The sequence below is a fragment of the Coffea arabica genome, chromosome 8c (assembly GCF_036785885.1).
Source record: "Coffea arabica cultivar ET-39 chromosome 8c, Coffea Arabica ET-39 HiFi, whole genome shotgun sequence".
NCBI classification, from domain to species: domain Eukaryota; kingdom Viridiplantae; phylum Streptophyta; class Magnoliopsida; order Gentianales; family Rubiaceae; genus Coffea; species Coffea arabica.
Window position 1 is genome coordinate 9,913,991 of NC_092325.1, and position 16,676 is coordinate 9,930,666.

The 16,676-nt window shown below is 41.9% G+C and overlaps 1 long non-coding RNA gene across 1 annotated transcript; it reads right to left on the reverse strand.

Moving 5' to 3' along the window:
* Positions 1–5,172, reverse strand: LOC140013288 (uncharacterized). Its single transcript, XR_011820362.1, has 3 exons — positions 4,372–5,172; positions 1,337–1,392; positions 1–565 (listed from the first exon to the last, which is right to left on the reverse strand). It is a non-coding gene; the product is annotated as an uncharacterized lncRNA (long non-coding RNA).
* Between the last annotated feature and the right edge of the window lie 11,504 nt (positions 5,173–16,676).

Consider the following 16,676-nt stretch of genomic DNA (forward strand, 5'->3'; position numbering starts at 1 on the left):
TTTTGGTCTTGATGGTATATGACTTTGTCGTGAATTACGCTTGCTCCATGGCATGGCTCTAATTACTGCCTAGTGGTTGTCGACGTGCATTGCTGTGGCGACCCCACTTTCCCCTGAGGCGAACCAAAGGGTTGGCGGATCGTCTGCCCAGCTCTCGCCAGGACTCAAGCACGCATTTCAAACCTGAATTCCTCCGAAGAAAAGTCTAATCTATTACCTCAGCAATTTTTCCAAGTAAAGCTTTATAACTCCACAGTAACTTCAGGGATAACAGTGACATAAGTCAGCCCTTCGACGGCTCTTAAAACTATCATTCACGCGCTTTACAAGAACAAAGTCGTACAATCCTAACGTACAAAAACCCAAACAGCGGAAACATAAAAATACCCCAGCCATAGGTCACCACGAGAGCCACACATTTCCAGATCAGGTGGTAACACAAAGGCGAAAGTACGCAAGCAGGATTACACGTTACAAACTGAAATTTACAATTCTTAAAAACCACATTGTCCAAACACACGCGTAACCAAATAAAAACAGCATCCAACTTCTCAAGCCTCAAAACCTGTAAGGAAAACAAATAAACGTGGGGTGAGCCGAAGCTCAGTGGTGCCCCAAAACATGCATCCAAATAAACATTTAACAGGTAGAAATTTGCAGCATTAAACAAGTAGGAAAGCGAGTAACAACACAGGGTAGGATACAGGGCTCTCAGGAGCCAATTTCCACGCTTGATTAGATACCATCGTAGTTGACCCTCCGTCAACTTTCACTACTTATAGTCCATGTAGATCCACTTATTTTAATCCTAACCCGTCACCATTCATACCTCTGCTTTGGGCCCAAACTTCATCTACCGACGCAGTATACTCGAGATATACCCGTAATAAATTTGTCGAGGGATTCACCCAACGACGTTTTGGTAGTTGGATTCAGATGTCGAGGGATTCACCCAACGACGCAACTACAGATTCAGATGTTATGGTAGTTGGATTCAGATGTCGAGGGATTCACCCAACGACGCAACTACAGATTCAGATGTTATGGTAGTTGGATTCAGATGTCGAGGGATTCGCCCAACGACGCAACTACAGATTCAGATGTTATGGTAGTTGGATTCAGATGTCGAGGGATTCACCCAACGACGCAACTACATATAGATTCACAGATTCATTAGAAAATGTTTCACACATGTCACCACTCGAACGGCTAGTGCGATAAAGTACACACTGCTCACTTCGATGGATCAAAATTATTTATTGCATTTTGACAATTATCACATAGCGAATTGATAAAGCGCTTAACCACATAACATAGAACAAGCAGGGACACTCACCAAGAGTGAAGTTCAGATATTGGATTGAGGATCGAGTTCCGCGTCCTCGTAAAATCCTAGAATATCAGAATTTAAGCCATAAGTTTTCTATTGGAACTGTTGGCTTGCACATGTAGAGTTTTCTAGCATGTTGCTAGCTTACTTTTCTCAAAATATTTACTTGGAATCAAGCTTGTGAGATCAGTACCATATCTCTCATCGTTCTCCTGAAATACTTTTCCTTAAAGAAAAATACTACTATTATTTTCTTAAAATAAGTCGGAAAGCTATTTAATATCGAGGCTAAGAGTATACCTTGAGAAAAAGTTCCTTTGAATGGCGGTGCTTGCAAAATTTATTGCTAAGGCTTCAGGATAAGGTTTCTTATACAATTGTTGCTAAAGCTGCTTGTTAAAAGGAAATAAGGTCTTTCTTGCCGAGCGAGTTTTCTATGCATATAGCTAAGGTGATCAAGACTCACCTTTTAAACTTTTCCTTAGTTACAACTAGCCTTAGACGATTTATAAAGAAGGAAGGAATTTGAAACAAAACTAAGGTTTTGAGTCTGGGGAAATCATTTTCCCAAATTAATAAGGCTAGTCTAGCTTAAGGGGTAAAAGTCATGTTGCCCAAGTTTCTAAGGCAAAAATAGTAGATACTATGTTTAGTAGTACGATGCTAGATCTGTACCGTTCAAAACTTGAAGCAAAATATTTTTCATTTACTTAGTCAAGCATTTACTTGGAGTCACAAGGTCGGTACACTTCTCACATTTTCGATTCCAATCCAAAATCACATTTTCTCAATATTGCACAATTAGAATTTAAACAGTAATAACACTAGAGCTCATCAATTCTTAGCCCTGTGTTCCAACAAATTTATATCTAAGCATAAGCAGGAAAATTTACCAAGGCTTCGCCAATACTTAGCACTTGGTAATCAGCACTTATATCAACTCACAGTTTCACAAAATAGTAGCACAGATTTCTAAGAATTTCAGCAATTCAGTTATCCATTCAGGGTGGGAGTTCATAGAGCCCACCATCAGCCAATTTCCAATAACTCAACCATCAACTCAAAAGTGGGAATTCATAGAGCCCACTGTCCACAATTTCAACACATGATATACTAATGAAAGTAAATTTCAACCATTAGCTTTTCAGGCATTGAAATACGAGTAGAAATTGTTTCACTGGCCAGGCTTAAACATACGTTTAGCAAGTACCTTCTTACATCTAACTCTTTGAGAATTTCATGAACGCAATAGGGTCAAACCACAATCATTAACATCAACATTTTCCATGTGTTTCCAATCATTAAGTTTCAAGGAATAACTTCGCAATTTAAGTTGGAAATTCGTACCCAAACTTTGGTAACTACAAGGAAAATTTCCAGCATTGGCATGCCCATATCTTTGGTTAGACCATCCCATATATTAAATATCACATTGCTACCCAACTTGTATCTCTTAAAATTTGCATCTCGCATGCAGTTTTGACCCATTATGATCCAAGGAAAATAAAATAAAATTCCCGAAACTGATTACAATTTCCAAAGACAACTGAAATTCTGGTTGGTACCACTCGGATATCAACAAAATTTCCAGCAGCTAAAGGTTTACAAAAATCCAAGCTTTCCTTAGTTTAAACATGGTGTTAGGGACTCAAATTCAGCAATCAACCACTTAGCTGGCTATTAAAATTTTCCATTTCAAAAATCAGATTCATTCCATAATTAAAAGCATCCAGAAAATTCAGAACTTTTATCCATCAGCCACGGATGAACATGCATGAAGAGACGTCCTGTTTTCATCTTGTTTTTCTGGGTTAAAACATGCTTTAAAACTCTCAGCTTCCTCATGAAATCTCTTAGCAAAACAATGCACATTTCCAGATCAGGAGTTGAAATTAAACCATGATTACAAACCCCCAAATATTTCCAGGTTTAAATCTCACGGCTCTTTCTCAAAATTTCTGGCAATAACAATGGTTCTAAAACAGGATTTTCTTTGGTTAAAATAGAATTTTTTGGTACTCTATTAGGACATGTACACACGTAGCTAGCTAATAAAGGTTTCCAAATCCAATCCAGATTCAAACTACAATTGTACTCATCTAACCCAAATCCAGAAATTATATCAACTAGTGAAATCCGGAAACACTTCAATATTTTCAGCTCAATCATTTGGTTAGCTAAATTTTCCAGCAACCATTTGTCTTGTATAAAATTCTTCCTTGGCTTATTCAGGGATTTAAATACTCAAATTCGGCATACGGATACTTAATTAACTGAGTAACATTTCTAGTTAAAAATTTAGGTTCGAATCATAACCCAAATCGTCGAATTTCCAAGAAAATCTCCAGCTAGCCTCGGTTTGAGCTGCACAAAAATCCGGTTGCATCTTATTTTTATTTTCAGTTCTAGCTCAACTAATTAACTACATGCAAAGCTAAAATTTCTTGTCATTAGCTAGCTAAATATGATTATAGGCTCAAAACAACAAAATTAAACCAAATCAAGATGCATTACTTCCAAACAAACTCACGGCAACATTACTACATCAAAACAGAATTTCTTATGTTCCTTGGTTCATCATCCGATATCTCTTCAGTTAAAGCCTTTTATTGCCCTTAAAGTCTCACATGCACAATTGCTGAGTTAATTAGCTAACATCCAGACCAGAAAATCAGCTCGGCAACAGCAAAACACCTTCATAAATCCAGAACTAGGTGAGACTACACTCGGATGAGTTTGCATGTGAAAAGTTCTATTTCATTTTTATTTCCAAAGTAATCCAGGCTAATTAAATTCATGCATGACCCTAATCATAATAATCATCCGAGATTCGATTAGTTAATCACCATTTCAGGCTCAAATCACTTCAGAAAAACACATTAAAGCTGCACTATCAGCTCAGCTCCTTGGCAGAACCATCTAGCCGAAATAGAATTTTCCACAGCTTTGATTTCAACATCTGATGGCACAGATTAACACATGCAAGACCACGGCTAGCTTAATCTACCTCTGATAAACTATTTTCATTCCAGAAAATTTACCTCACAGCAATTAAATTCACGCACGAAATCTGAAAGAAAAGTTTCTGCTCCCTCTCGGCTTACACACGCACGGCAGTGGTCCTGGTTGGGTTTGCAGCTGGAAATGGTGTTGGTGAAGATGGTTGCAGCTGATGGTGTTGGTCTGAAGTGAACAAGGATGGTGAGGTCCAGTAACTCCTCCAACTTCCACCAGCTCTCCCTACTCCCTCCTCTAGCTTACGGACAGGCAGAGATGAAATGGAAGTGCAGCCCGCGGCTTCTTCCTTTGGTCCTGCTTTGTCGATGGTAACTAGGCAGAGAAGGAATGTGTTTGTGGTCTGGGATATGGAATGAAGATGAATGAAGGGTGCCGCGGTTTTGAAGATGTTGAGCTGCAGAAATTGTTGAGTGTTGAGTTGGTTTAAGCTTTTGATTGGTGGAAATGGGCGGTGGTGGAAGAGCTTGTAAGGAGTGTTTGGTTCGGCTTTGTAAGGTTATGGTGAAGTGAGGATTTGGTGAATTTCTAAAGGCATTTTGGCCTATTCACTTCTCCTCCTATTATCCCCTTAAATCCTTAGTTCTAACTTAGCTCCAAAAATTATCCCCAAGTGTGATTTGATCGCCTAATTAAATCGCTAATCTTGCAAGACTTTGGTTATCGAGATTTTCCTCAAGTATGATTTAATGGCCTAATTATACTTTGGTATACCTAAACCATTTTATCGAATTTTTATAGATTACAACTTAGTATTAAGGTTCCCAACATTCATACTTCATTAGTTTCTTATTAAAATCAAGTTTGACCTTGTAATAAAAATCTAACATTTTATTTTAAGGCGAAAATTAATCTAACTCAAGAAATATTAATTTAATATAGCAAAACCGAATAATTCAATATTAGGCACAATTATATTATTTATTTCATAAAAATTATCTTTACGCATTATTTCAAAACAATTAATTACAATACTAGAATTCAAAGAAATTAATTGTTAGATCAATGAAATAGTTTACCATTGAAATATGAATTTAAGGTAACAAAATTAAGAAGTTTAGTGGTTTGGCACATTTCTTATATTTGCACCTAACGTTTATCTCTACGCACTTATTTAACAATAATTAAATCTTAGTGCTACAATTTATTAAAGAGTTAAAATGCAAGTGAAATCATTTTCCAAGAATAATGAAGCTAATTTAAGCCAGGAAAAGAAATAACTAATTGGCAATGTGTTTCAAATCCTCATTTCTCATATGATCGTGCAACAAAATGAATTTTTGTAGTTTAGTGCATGAGGTAAAATATATTCACGTAGCCCAATTTGAAAATACTCAATATTTTGCACATTTAACGTGTTTGCGACTTTAAAATTGTTTTTACATATTTATTCAAAGACAAAATTCATTTTCCTGAGGAAACGGGACATTTAAGCAGGATAGCCTACTTTTTGAGCAAATTAATAATTTGTAAGTGATCACTTATCATACTCCCTTTATTATTTAACTATTAAAATCAAGTTTGGCCTTAATATATGAATTTAACATTCATAATATTCATTTATCCCTTTTATCTCGACTTATTAACTTAATCGTTTTCAAACCGTAAAACATACTTGACTTCAAAGTTAACTTGTATGTTCATTTAATCTAATGAACTTTCTCAATCCAATATTAATTATGTCTTATAGGTACTCCATTTCCCCTTACCCCGTTATTCTTAATTATATCAAGATATTTTTAAATTCTAAATTTTGATAAGAATTCAATTAGGCATTTAATTAACCACTTATTCACTATATGAAATATTTCTAATCTCAAGGTAAGTAACTAAAATAAATGCAAATGAAATACAAAATGATATTTATATATATATTTTTCAGGGTTCTCACAATTGCACAGAATCTTTTTTAGGGTACACGACATCTGTAATTTTTAAGCTTTATTTACTTGTTATAATTTTTTAGTACCTTACTTGGGTTAGTTCATGAATTATTATGAGTTTCAACGTGATCATTGATTTATAGACCACTCATAGGATATTTATATTGCTATATCATTCCTGTATCATATGAAGGAGGAAATATAAGTGAGAGGTCTAGAGTTCAAGGACTCCTACTTATATCAAAATAGTAAGTTTGGGATTCTTCTCTTAACCGCAGCCTAACAAGGAACTCAACTTAACTTTTGGTGATTGATGTGACTGCCGAGGGTGTGATCCGAACTGATCAGCGCTGGGTTGAGCGAACCGAGAGGGAGTGAACTGGTACTATCGAGATGAGCGAACTGACCTGCAATAAAGACTAACGGCGAGGCTGGTTCCTCGGTGTAGCTCCGACGGTCAAGTCAGTAAGAGCTTAAGTGTAGAGCAACAGCATAAATACTGAAGACAGCGTACCATGCTTTGTCTTGTGGTGGTATATTTATAGGGTTTTTGGTAGTAGTTTCCTTATAGGATTATGAATCATAGTGGAGAGTGAGTCTTCTTAGGGCTCCGTCTGCTAACTCCGAAAGGTTCGGGAGCCGCGGCCCACCAGACCCATCCAGCTGAGAGGCGGCGGGTTGGCGTGAACTGGCTTCTCTTTTGCCTGAACTATTCTATCAGAGCTAATAGGTCACCATACCCGAACTGACACGTGGCTCTTGTGGATTGGCCCCACTACACTAGCCCCCCTTTGAGTCTAGAGTCATCAAAAGGTCGCATGAGTCTGGACCAAATTTCGGGACGGCACGTCAGTTCGGTGTGGGGCCCACATTCTTGTAATCGTTGCCCCTATCCAAGTAACTGCCCCATCCACTCACGCAACCGCCACTTCAACCATCACGTTGCTTCATAATGGCGGTTTCCAGTATTTAATTCAAATTAAATGCGCGCCTCTTCGTTTTCCTGCCTTGATGGTTGCCTATAAATAGGCCATCCAGGCGTCACTTTCACTCCACTCTCCTCACTTTATCTATTCGCTTCCTTGCTTGCTAGCTCGCTCATCTCCTTTTCTCTCAAGAGTTCGCTCGTCAGTCCTGCTTTTAGGAGTCGAGGGTCAGTTCGTGCATCTCACACTTAGACATCGTCTAGCTCAGAGCCTTCCTTTTCCACCAGTATGTGCCTTTCTACTTCCTTTTATGTCTTCCTCTTTTGAGTGATCTAACATTACTAGTTTAGCCCCTAGAGGTAGGGTAGCTCGTCCTATACTCGTAGATATTAGCTCCTCTACTTCCTCATCCAGCTCATCCTCCTCTAGTTCATCCGAGTCCGAATATATACCTTCCTTTTGTCTCCTATTCAAACAATGAGTATTCCTGACCACCCTATTGATCCTTTTGCCGGAGCTGATGCCCAAGCAGCTCCAGCTCTAACCGTAGTGGGGACCTTGGGAGGAACAAGCGGTGACTTCGACGAGGTCGACACCATTCCCCTGACCCTAGAACAAAAGGATGTAGATGAATTAGCAGCGAAATATGACATCCCTGCCTAGTTCAAACCTAGAGCCGCCTGACCTGAGAAGGTCGCCAGCCGACCTCCTCCTGGGTTTGTGGCAATATACAGAGACCAGTTAATAGCCGATCTCCGTCTTCCTATCCCTCATTTCCTTTTTGAAATCCTCACCTTCTGGGGTATGCGTATAACCCAACTTATTCCGAACGCTGTTCGCTCAATACTTGGCTTTTTGATCTTGTGCCACGTGCTTGAGATCCGCTACTCTCTCGGCCTGTTCCGATCTGTCTTCCAGGTGAAAGTCAGTGGTCATGTACCAGGGTGGTTTTACTTCGCTCGTAGGAGCGGGGTTTACCACGAGCTATTCGCGGGTGCGCCTTCCTCTATCCGGGATTGGATGCCCCAGTTCTTCTACGTGAAGAACATAGGTCTTCCTCTTCCAACCTGGAGGGTAGAGACTCAGGTTTCTGATCCACTTCCTTCGCATCTCCCTGTGTCCGAGCTGGAGCGCCTACTCAGTTCATACATGAGGTTGAATGAAAGAATTTAACAATTCCCAACTTTAGGCTGTTGGTCTTATCCGAGCTAGCGCATCAGATCCCTCCCCCGAAAACAATGCTCTCACTCTGGAGAGGTTGGACACCTGTAATTTCTTGTTTTTATTTTTTGATAGCTCGAACTGACAACCTTGCTTGTCTTAGCGCTAATCGTTCTAACTTTGTCTTTGTGCAGTGAAGAGATTCTCCCAACTTCTATCTCTCGGGGGAGTTGGCAGTTCGAGCACTCCTACCCCTGCTCCTTCTACGGTTCTAGCCAGCTCGGCCCTTCCTCCGCCAGTTCAATCCACCCCCGCTCAGTCATCCTCGGCTGAGGAGCAGGGAAAAGAAAAGCAAGAAGTCCACGGTGAAAAAGACCAGGACTGAGATGACCTCGTCACTTGCTTGGGAAGGGAGGTCGACGCTTGACCCCTCTCACCCGAGCACTATGGCGTCAACACCCCCGAAGAGCAAGTCCAAACTGAGACCTCTCCTCACATGTGGCAGTACAAGATCACGGTGCCCTTTGATCCGTAGACCAGGCTGATCACACTCTCGCACCCCATGCACTTTTGCCCACAGTGGAGGCTGTCTATAAATGACCGAGCTCAGTATCCGGAGGTAGTTCGGGAGCTCCTGCACGGTGCTATTCTTCCCTGTGACTACAACTTCGTCAAAGTGGCGAATCACTCCGACCTCCTCGACTACTATATGCGGGGGCAGCTCAGGTTGGTTCCCTTTAATCCTTATCAAAGGTGTTTCTCATGTCTTCTTCTTCTTTTCTTGAACTAACCAATATTCTCGAACCCGAACTGCCAGATGAATATGGTAGGTCCCAAGCTGGCCAGGCAATATGAGAGCTTGGTCCCCTTACTGAGTGAGACCAAGACAGCTAATGAAAAGCTGTCAAGTCAACTTGATGCCGCTACAGCGGAGGCAGAGGCCCTGAGAAAACAGCTTGCGTAGGTGCACACGGACTTCGAGTTGGAGCTGAAAAAAATGCCACCCTGACCTCCCAACTGAAGGATGAACAACAAAAGGGTACCGAGCTAGCAAACCAGGTCGCGGCTGCTAGGGAGGAAGGGCGTTAGGAGGTGTTCGGGAATTTCTGAGGTCGGAAGACTTTATAGGCCACCTGGCCATCCTGAACACTCCTGTACTTCAATATGGGTATACCCAGGCTCTGAAGGAGGTGCAGGGACTGAATCTACCAAGGTTCGACCTGGAAAAATTCTTGAACTATAACCCCAGTGCGTTGGAGTAGGTCGATCGACTCGTGGAGGGCTACTCACGCAGCGCAAGCTGGCCGACTTGGTTGCTGATCCCTAGCTACCCGTGACTACCCCAGAACCTGAGCAAGAGAAGGAGGAGGGAGAGAACTAGAGAGGCCAGGAATTAGAATAGGACGCCGAACTGGATAGAACCAGTTCGTTTTGTACGAGCTCTGCTCCTTTTGTAAATTTTCTTTTGAAGGAATGAAATCTTTCTTTTGCTCAATACTTAGCCAAAATTTCATTCACATTTTTCCTGTCATATTGTCATAATACATTTGCGCGAATAGAATCTGATCTTATTCATTCGCGAACTGACTCGCACCAACTGACTTCTAACCGAATACATTTGCATGAACTGGATTCTAACTTGCTAGGTGTGCAAACAGAGTAAATGAACTCTAATGAAAGAGTCTCAAATTTGAATTATGTCATATATGCGGGACTTTCGTTCCGTTAAGGTGGGCTAACTTACAGTACTCTGCTCGATCTGCTTCCTTCACCACATAGGGACCTTCCCAATTTAGATCCAACTTGCTCGTACCCAAGACCCGACTGACTGAGTTCTTTCGTAGGATCAGATCCCCTGGTTTGAAGGAGAGGTGTCTTACCCTAGCATTGTAGTGCTGCGTGACCTGTCTCTCGTACTTAGCCATTCTTATGGCTGCCTCTTCTCTCTTCCATTCAAATAAGTCCAAGTTGAACCGCATCTCACTCTCGTTATCTTGGACTACAAAATTCTGCACCTTGCTCGATGGCACACCAATTTCTGCCGAAATTACTGTCTCTGCTCTATAGGTTAAGACAAATGGAATTTCTTGGGTGGCAGTTCGGGGTATAGTTCGGTAAGCCCAGAGTATGGTAGGCAGTTCATCCATCCATCCAGTTCGGACAGACTCTATTCGAGTCTTCAAACCGTGCAGGATAGTTCTGTTGATGTTTTCTACCTAACCATTGTTAGGGGTATCCCATGGAAGTGAAGTGTTGCCGAATCCCGAACTCGGAGCACCATTCTCGAAAGAAATTGTCAGCGAACTGCCGGCTATTGTCTGAGATCGTGCAGGATGTAGCCCCCCTCCTCAGGCATCACACACTTCAGTCACGGACGTAGGCATGATTTCCTATAGAGTACTCTATCCGTGAGCACATACCTCTGTGACTTGAGGAGAATTTTTCGAGCCTCCGCTTTGTTTGAGGGAAGCTCTCCGTTGGCTAAGTACCGCACAATAGGATCCATCCATGAATTCACCACTTGAATCACTGTGGAGTCCAGCTGTTTATACGCTTGCCTTTTTATGACCTCTACCAATACTTCTTTGTTCACCGTGCCGAACAAAGTGGAGGCCAGCTTAGAAAAGGCGTTGGCTCTTTTGTTCCAATTCCAAGGGACCTGTTCGAGCGTGAACTACTTAAACAGACACCTCAGTTCATGCACCTTGGCGACGTACTTCTTTAGCGGCCCTTCTTTGACCTTGTATGATAAGGAGGTCGAGAGAACTATCCAAGTGGAGCAAGTGAAGGTACCATTGGGGCCTATGACACGAGCTCGCACGAAGAGATTGAATGAGACATTACAAACATTGGTTCACACGGCCCGAGAGTCTGGTGGAGAGCTAACGGCCATCGAGGGCCTTCACGAAACAAGACTTGTTATCCTAATTTCGACTCTGTGTGAATAGTAGCTGACCATGTTTCGGCTAAGGGATCCATGTCCATTATTAGTATTAGTAGTGTGTAATAAAGAGGTCTAACTAGAGTGTGGTTCGGACCTCAGTCACCATTTAGTTATTGGATCAATGGGTTAGGCCATGTGGGCCACATTAGGAGTAGCTTGGCCCATTAGTCTTTATCACTAGTCAGTATTTAAGTAAGAAATTCGATTGTAATGAGGAGCTTTTGATGATTAATAAGAAAATACTTGAGAGTTCTCTTAAATCTTCATTGAAACATCCTTGAATATCTTAGAATCATTTCTTAGGTATTCAATTCAACTTATCAATCTAGGACCGCGCTAAATTGTGGCGTCTTCTACCAATACCGAGGTTCGTTGACCACGTGATCAACGAGTTTAGGTGATTCCACTGCGTTCGTTTGTCATCAACGTGAGTCCTTGCCTTTTAGATCCTAGTCTTTCTTTACGGGTTGCATCACAAGGTTGGTGTCGTTTGTATCAGCTGGTATCAGAGCTAGTTGAAGGTATCACGTATATCCCTTGTCTTTCTTTGTCCTTGTTGTCGTTATTGTGTTCCTTGTTTGTGTCATTACGTTCGTGCGTTTGTGCCCATATTCTGTCCAAGAGTCTATGAATCTGTCCAAGCCTTATCTGAATCTGTTTGTCTTGTTCTTGAGTCGAACATTCTGTTTTGTGTTCACTTGTTGCGTCGTTGATTCTCCTTTGGTTGCTTGAAGCACAATTCTGTCCGCTTGAGTTTCCGTTTGTTTGGTTGTGTGTCACGTCTCTTGATCGTGTTTCTTGTTGTTGTGTCACGTGCTTGGGGCTACCGCACTTTGTGTTGAAGCTGTGAGCCTTTAGGGTTCTAGGGTTTCTTGAGTCAAAAAAAAAAGAAGCTGCTGTCGTACCTTTGCTCTTGTGTCCGAATTAGGGTTTTGTTTCTTTCTTGCGTTGGAAGTTATTGAGGGCTATTCGAAATTGTCATTGCTGACTTGTGCATCTTTATGGGTTGTTTGGGGTGTAAGTCATTAGTTGGGAGTTGAATCGTGACAATCTTGAAAACTTGAAACCACCCATGTGTGTCTTGAATCAATTTGGCAAGGAGGGTAACCTGACTTGGTCTCTTTTCGGCCATACAAAAAAAAATAAGGTTCGGCCAACCAAGTTCAAAAACCCTGGCCGCCGATTATTTTTGTTTTTGTTGTTAAAAAAAAACCAGCAAGCAAAGTAATTGTTTTCGCCCAAGAAAAGAAAGAACTTTCAAAAAATTTTATTGCCAATTTATTCGAAGCTTACATGGTGTGTCCGAAACTACAAAGCAAAAACAAAAATCAAAAGTTTTGATCCACTACTTCTTGAAATCCTTGAACCTCTTGAGTCTTGGGAATTTGTTTCACTCGTCTAGTGAAAAGTTTCTTATACTCCCAAGCTGTGGTGAAGGGTTTTCTTGGAGTCTTTGAGTCTTCCTTTGGAAAGTCTTGGGTAACCCGTTGGGGAGGAGTCTAAGAAGGGTTAGTTGCACCATCTTGATTGTCCATAACTCGTTGTCCTTGTCTTGAGCCAAAGCCAAATTGCCAATTGTCTTGAGACCAGAATTGTCAAGCTTAATTGATGTCTTGTGGGTTGAGTTTCACGTGAATTGTGCTTTAATAACACACAGCTAGCAATAACACACAGCTAGCCGTGATCCTTGATTCGGTTTCCAAATCTTGACTAGTTTCCTAATCTTGGTTGGTTCCCTAGTCTTGAATTGGGTCCCTATATTCTAGCCGCCCTTTCTCCTACTTTTTAGGGGTTCCATGCCGACATTTTAGCAATCACCCTCTCCTATTTTTTTAGGGTTTTCCACTCCTACTTTTTAGCCTAGAATTTTGCCGCTTTTTACACTACAATTGAGGGTTTCCTTAGCCTTTTTCTTTCCTTTTCTTTTCAGCCACCTTTCCTACATTTTGGTAGATAGCCGCCGCCATCCCTTTCTTTAGAAGGCCATTCAGACCTACTAAACAAGCAAAGGCAGCTTGCGTCTAAAAAAAAATGAGTATTTTTCCCTTTTTGAGTCGTGTCATTGTTTTCATTGCTGTCCGTGTCTTAGTCATCCCTTTCTTGTCATTTGAGTTTTTCCATTTCATTGTGTCCCTCGAGTCAATCGTCCCTATTCCATTAAGGATTGCCACATTCTCGTGACCCAAAATTGAAAATTGATTGTTTGCCTGGGAGGAGTTCTATTTTCCTCAAGGTAAGCTATCAAGAGATTTTGAGAGCATTGGTGAGATTATTAGAGTGCTCTTTGAGTGACATACACGAGAGTTGAGTGTAAAACATGCGAGGGAGTGAGTGAGGCAAATATATACTTGTTTTCTACTAACCTTTTTTGCAGGATACCTACATCATGTCGGAGGGAAGCGACACATCTAAATTTGACCCCAAGTTGAACAACCAGGCATTGATAGGGGAGTTCTAACGCATGCTTAGGGAGTCTATGGAGTCCCTACACCAAAGGATGGACCGTTTAGAGATTTCTCAAACTCGATCCAACACTGCCTATCGAGATACTCCACCTCAGGAGGAATTGACTTCTAATAGCGAGAAAGATGACTTTATCTGTCGGCCAAAGCAGGACTACCAGAGGACAGACGACGAATTAAAGGGGGTCAAGATCAAGATTCCCTCATTCCAAGGTAAGTCTAGTCCAGAGGCTTATCTAGAATGGGAACAGCGAATCGAGATGGTATTCGAGTGCGAGGACTATACCGATGAATAAAAAGTTAAACTGACAACCCTTGAATTTACCGACTACGCTATAGTCTGGTGGGAGTAAGACCGCATTAGTAGGCGCCGCAATAGAGAACGGCCAATTAGTACATGAGAGGAGCTACGAACCACCATGAGAAAACGGTTCATACCCAGCCATTACTACCGTGATCTATACCAGAGGCTCCAGACGTTAGTTCAAGCAAGCCGCAGTGTGGAGGACAACTACAAGGAGATGGAGATCACCATGCTCCGAGCAGACATAGTGGAGGATAGAGAGGCTACCATGGCGAGATTTCTTAACGGCTTAAGACCTGAAATCGCCGAGTTGGTGGAATTACAAAACTACGTAGATATGCCCGAGTTGATTGATAAGGCATCCAAGATTGAACGGCGACTTAAGAGGAGGGGTTACTCTCGCAACCCTAGCTTCTCGGCCATGCCTCTTTGGAGGGGCAATCCAACATTTGAGCGGGAATGGCCCAGTGCAGGGGCGTCTATGTTTACTCCTAAATCTGAGCCACCCAAGCAGGCACCAAAGGCAACCACCAAGCCTCCATTCGACTCCTCCAAGCCATGAAGCCGTGACAAGTACTTCAAATGTCAAGGATTTGGGCACATTACTTCTCAGTGTCCCAATAGGCATACCATGCATGTCCTACCGAACGGAGATGTCGTATCTGAAGACGAGAACGAGTTCGCCAAGATGCCTCCGTTGATTGATGAAGGTGAAGATTCCGAGGTCGAGGTTGAGGCCACTAGTGAGCAAGTAGGTGTTGCTCTAGTCGCTCGTCGGGCTCTTGCGACCCAAATCAAGAAAGTGGATGAGGCCCAACGTGACAACATCTTCTACACACGATGTCACGTCAAGGGAAGAGTATGTAGCCTTATCATTGACGCGGGTAGTTGTACCAACGTGACAAGTACTCTCATGGTGGATCATCTTTCTTTGTCCACGTTGAGACATCCTAACCCATATCGCTTGCAATAACCCAATGAGAGTGGCGATATCAAAGTCACCAAACAAGTGGTGGTGTCTTTCCGGATTGGGAAGTATGAGGACGAGGTCCTTTGCGACGTCGTTCCCATGCAAGTTTCTCATATTTTATTGGGACGGCCATATCAATATTACAAGAAGACCACTCATGATGGTTTTACCAACAAATACTCCTTCTTGCTCCACAACAAGAAGATGACACTTGTTCCTCTCAAATCTCAACAGGTGCATGAAGATCAACTGCGATTGCAACAGGAGCATGAACGCGAGGTGGCTAAAAAGTCACTCGATTCTAAGGCAATCATTAAAGCATCGACCGAGAGGACATCCACCCCTGGTATATCTGGTTGATTGGATAAACGTCCTAACTTGCTTGCAAAGAACAGGGAAGTTCGCAAATTACTTTTGTCCAAGCAAGTTGTTTATGTCTTATATTGCAAAACAGTGATTTTACTCTCTTATGAGCCACTCAATGATTTACCTCCTGAAATCTTTTCTTTGTTGCAGAAATTTGATGATGTTTTTCCAGATGAGATCCCAAATGGCCTATCACTACTCAGAGGGATCGAGCACCAGATCCATTTCGTCTCTGGAGCATCTTTGCCAAACATATCGGCCTACAAGATGGGTCTTGAGGAGACTAAGGAGATCCAACGGCAAGTTGATGAGCTCTTAGAAAAAGGTTGGGGTCGAGAGAGCATGAGCCTATGTGCAGTTCTAGTCATTCTCGTCCCAAAGAAAGAGAGCACTTGGAGGATGTGTGTAGACTATCGCGCCGTTAATGCCATTTTAGTTAAGTATCGTCACCCTATCCCTCGCTTAGATGATATGCTTGACGAATTGTATGGTGCAGTCATTTTGACTAAGATTGATCTTAAGAGTGGCTACCAACAAATTCGCAAGAAGGAATGTGACGAATGGAAAACGGCGTTCAAGACCAAGTATGGTCTGTTTGAGTGGTTAGTTACGTCATTTGGTTTGACTAATGCTCCAAGTACATTTATGCACCTTATGAACCATGTGTTTCGACTTTTCTTAGGTAAATTTGTTATTGTGTATTTTGACGATATTCTGATATACAGCAAGAGTCTTGAGGAACATGTAGCACATGTACGAGCTGATCTTGATGTATTGTGCAGGGAGAGATTATTCGCAAACCTTAACAAATGTACTTTCTGCACTAATGAGCTTATTTTTCTTGGTTTTAAGGTTAGTGCACAGGGTATCCGAGTGGACGAGAGCAAAGTGCAGGCCATCAATGAGTGGCCCGTGCCCAAGACCATGAGTGAAGTTCGGAGTTTCCACGGCCTTGCGAGTTTCTATCGTCGGTTCGTGAAAAATTTCAGTACTATTGTTGCCCTCTGACCGCTATTATCAAGAAAGATGTGAAGTTCGAGTGGGGGGAAGCTCAAGAGAAGGCGTTCCAACTCCTTAAACACAAGTTCACACATGTACCCTTATTGTTATTACCTAGTTTTGACAAAATTTTTGAGGTTGAGTGTGACGCTTCTAGTGTAAGAATTGGAGTTATGTTGTTCCAACAGGGAAGGTCGATCACATACTTTAGCGAGAAGTTGAATGGTGCTGCTTTGAACTACTCCACCTACGATAAGGAGCTCTATGATTTGATTCATGTACTGGAAACATGGCAACATTACCTGCAGTCGAAGGA